We start from the raw sequence: 4,426 nt of genomic DNA, 5'->3' as shown, positions 1-4,426 counted from the left end.
GTTCAATGACTGTGCTTTGGCAGACAAATGGTAAAGTGCACTTACTCAGAAATCTTTATATGACAAACCATCTAGAGACTAAAATGATCCAGGCTTTATTTATTTTTTTTTTTTTGTTATTTTATAGGTAATTCTCTGAAGTTTACTAAAGTTGTTGAATGTTGTATTAACTAGGGCCTAACACACTTCAAAAGTGTGTACTGTTTTCTTTCCTGAAAAAAAAAATATTTGAGAGTACTATAAATTCTGGAAAACTTGGACAACTACCCTTTGAAAGGGCACACTAAATTTTAGTCATTGTACATTAATTGAGATATTAAGTTGTTATTGATTAACTTCCTGACAGCTGCCTTCACATCTTTGTTCCTGAGGCTGTAGATCAATGGGTTCAGCATGGGGAAGACCACTGCTTAAAACACAGAGCCCACCTTGAGCATAAGCCATGAGCTTCTGGAGTTAGGAACACAGTAGAGGAAAAGGATGCTCCCATGTAAGACAGTAATGGCGGTCAGGTGGGAGGCAAAGGTGGAGAAGACTTTGTGGTGCCCCCAGTTGAAGGCATCTTCAGGAAAGTGATACAAATGCAAACATAGGAGGTGAGAATGATCATCAGGCTGCTTACTTCATTGAATGTGGCAGAGACTAAAATGATCTCCTGGCTCAGTAGGGGTCAGAGCAGGAAACAGCAACTATGGCAGCATGCTCACAGACAAAGTTATTTATGAACTTACTCCCACAAAAGGAAAAAGTTAAAAAAAGTAATGTGAATATTAGGGAACAGGCTATACCCCAAGAGTATGCAGCAATCACCAACACAAAACTAAACCTCTGGGACATGACAGTTGTGTAGAGAAGAGGGTTGCAAATAGCCACAAATCGGTCATATGCCATCACTGCCAAGAGGAATGTCTCTGTCATCACAAATATGCAGGCAAAGAATTGCATGAGGCATCCTGTGAAGGAGATGGTTCTGTCTTACACAACCAAGTTTTCTAGTAGCTTGGGTGTAACTGCTGTTGAGCAACAGAAATCAACAAAGGATAAGTGGCTGAGAAAGAAGTACATGGGTGTGTGGAGCCTGGAACTGGACTTGATGATCAGGATCATGCCTAGGTTCCCCAGCACAGTGACTGAGTAGATGGTCAGGAAGACTAGGAACAGGGGTAGCTGGAGCTGAGGATATTTTGAGAAGCCCAAGAGAATGAAAGTGACCTCAGCACAATGGTTTGCTTGGTTCCTGTGGACAAAATATCAATGTTGATCCAGAAGAGTAAAAACTAAACTTTGAAATAGGTAAGAGAATAGAAAATGTGTTGAGAAGCTCACTGGGTCTCTGTTTACAGTATTTCTGTAAATGCTATACTTCTGCTTTATTTAAAATGCTAATGCTCATATGTCAATTATACAGCCAATAATAATTTTCATTGTGTATGATCTTCAGAAACAAAGAACCAAAACAGATTAGATCTTGCTTTATTTCAAATAATAAAATTCATTATTATCAGCTGCTTTCAAGAGACATTGTCGTTGCATGATTCTGAGCTTTGTGAAAACACCTGATATGACAATCCAATTACATGTATTGGAGAAAAATATGTCATTAGTTTCCACAGTTTCTTACCTGCCTCACCTCCTGAGCTATGAGACAATTAACTTACATGCTAATTTGAATAATGATAACATCTCTGCAAAGCAGTTAATATAATATTTTCTTGGTTGTCCTATCTCCTTTCAATTCCTTTCTTATTCCTAGTTATTCCAAATCCTCAACCCATTCTGGAGCTATGCTATAAAACATACCAAACTTTTTCACTTATGTTGCATTAATTTTGAAAATATTTAAATGTATTCTTCATAGCCAATTGTATTATTCATCAGAAGATTCAAAACAAAATAAGCGCTATGCTTTCTGTGATAATAGTTGAAAAAATATTGAACAGAAAACTTTTTTTTTCCATTGTAGCAGATTTTGGAATTTGGGTGACAAAAATAAGGACTGTGAAAGTACTGGAGAAAACATATAGACTTCAGAATGGATCAAATATATACTCTGCCATTTTGAATTAAGTTTTTATTTATTCCAAAGAAAAATGGCTGGAAAACACCTATTTCAAATGGGACACCAGAATATTTCTTGATTATTACTGATTTCAGAAGGCATTTTTTCAATAGTAAGATAAGAATATTAATATAAAATTTAAATCACTAGAATGGCAGTAGATGCTTCAATAATGAATTCAAATTCTGTAAGACATGATACAGCAGATATTTACCTTTTTATATATTAGAATTATGAATAATTGTATGATTTCAAACACCTGATATGCTTGTGAAAATCAGGCACAAACATGGACATCTATCAACTGGTGGAGACATTGGGGAAGACAATGCAGAAATCCCTTATTCTAGAAGCCACACAATAGAAACACTGTAGAATTTCATTAGAACACTTGGTTTAAGATGCATGTTTCCTTATTTTCCTCTAGGTTTTGTCACCACACTATAGCTCTCTCTGATTCCCACATGATAAGCTTGTAGAAAAGATACCTTTCAAAGACCATGTCCACAACAGATCTTCTATAACAATACTTTGTCTAACTCAATGAAACTAAGCCATGCAGTGTGGGGCCACCCAAGACAGACTGGTCATGGTGGAGAGGTCTGACAGAATGTGGTCCACTGGAGAAGGGAATGGCAAGCCACTTCAGTATTCTTGCCTTGAGAACCCCCTGAGCAATATGAAAAGGCAAAATGATAGGATACTGAAAGAGGAACTCCCCAGGTCAGTAGGTGCCCAATATACTACAGGAGATCAGTGGAGAAATAACTCCAGAAAAAATGAAGGTATGGAGCCAAAGCAAAAACAACAGCCAGTTGTGGATGTGACTGGTGATAGAAGCAAGGTCCGATGCTGTAAAGAGCAATATTGCATAGAAACCTGGAATGTTAGGTCCGTGAATCAAGGCAAATTGGAAGTGGTCAAACAGAGATGGCAAGAGTGAACGTCAACATGCTAGGAATCAGTGAACTAAAATGGACTGGTATGGGTGAATTTAACTCAGATGACCATTATATCTACTACTGTGGGCAGGAATCCCTTAGAAGAAATGGAGTAGCCATCATGGTCAACAAAAGAGTCCAAAATGCAGTACTTGGATGCAATCTCAAAAACGACAGAATGATGTTCTGTCAATGAAAATGTTCTGAAAATGTTCGTTTCCAAGTCAAACCATTCAATATCACGGTGATCCAAGTCTATGCCCCAACCAGTAACGCTGAAGAAGCTGAAGTTGATCGGTTCTCTGAAGACCTATAAGACCTTTTAGAACTAATGCCTGGGTGGCATTAGTTCTATGACCTAAGTCTTATAGGTCTTCAGAGAACCGATCAACTTCAGCTTCTTCAGCGATACTGGTTGGGCATAGGCTGTCATCAGGACCTTAGGAATATGAAAACTAGAGAACTTAACTGAAGTACTGCCTTGATGACTGCAATTCAACTAATTACATTTTAACTCTTTCCCAGGTGGTATATTGGTTGTATATTATTTCCCTAAAGCCTTAGGGCATTTGTGTTATCAACTTTACTCATTTAATCTTATAAAAATAAACAACACCATTTTTAAAATTTTTATATGCATATAAAATACATAAATCCACAAGAGAAAATTATACAGCAATAGAGTTGTCTTTTATTAATCCATATTTAACTTTTAAAATTTTCTTATGAAGGTATATATATATTTTTCCTATGTTTCTAAACATATGCCTGCTAAGCTGCCATTGTATGGTTTATTTTGTACATTACATTATTTATATTATAAACTTTATTTTATTTTTACACTATTGATTCTATTGATAGAAAGCTTGCATTGGCTTTTCAAATATAGTGTTCTCAGATGTTTATATTTATTATTGAATCTAAAAAACAATTTTGGATGATATGTTTTCTAAAAATATCTGTTTATGAAAAGGATGGTATTTTCACTAATTTTCGTAACTACCTGTCTTGGCTTTAAGGACACAGGTTAAGAATAATAATAACTTTATGCAGAAGGAGCTAAAAAGTGGAAGCAGTGAAATATCTTATTTTCTTGGGCTCAAAAATCATTGCTTCATGGTGATTGCAGCCATGAAATTAAAGTACACTTGCTCCTTGGGAGGAAAGTTATGACAAAACTAGACAGCACATTCAAAAACAGAGACATCACTTTGCCAACAAAAGTGCATATAGTCAAAGCCATGGTTTTTCTAGTAGTCAGGCATGGATGTGAGAGTTGGACCCTAAAGAAGGCTGAATGCCAAAAAATTGATGCTTCAAATTGTGGTTCTGGGGAAGACTTGAGAGTCCTTTGGGCAGCAAGATCAAACCAGTACATCCTAAAGGAAGTCATCTCTAAGTATTCATTGGAAGGACTGATGCTGAA

The 4,426-nt window shown here is 36.3% G+C and overlaps 1 pseudogene; it reads right to left on the bottom strand.

The window, feature by feature from the left end:
• Window positions 1-290: 290 nt before the first annotated feature.
• On the bottom strand, window positions 291-2,561 carry LOC102390614 (annotated as a pseudogene).
• Between the last annotated feature and the right edge of the window lie 1,865 nt (window positions 2,562-4,426).

The sequence above is a fragment of the Bubalus bubalis genome, chromosome 4 (assembly GCF_019923935.1).
Source record: "Bubalus bubalis isolate 160015118507 breed Murrah chromosome 4, NDDB_SH_1, whole genome shotgun sequence".
Lineage (NCBI taxonomy): Eukaryota > Metazoa > Chordata > Mammalia > Artiodactyla > Bovidae > Bubalus > Bubalus bubalis.
The sequence above is the reverse complement of the archived record's forward strand: the minus strand, read 5'-3'. Positions and strand labels throughout refer to the sequence as shown.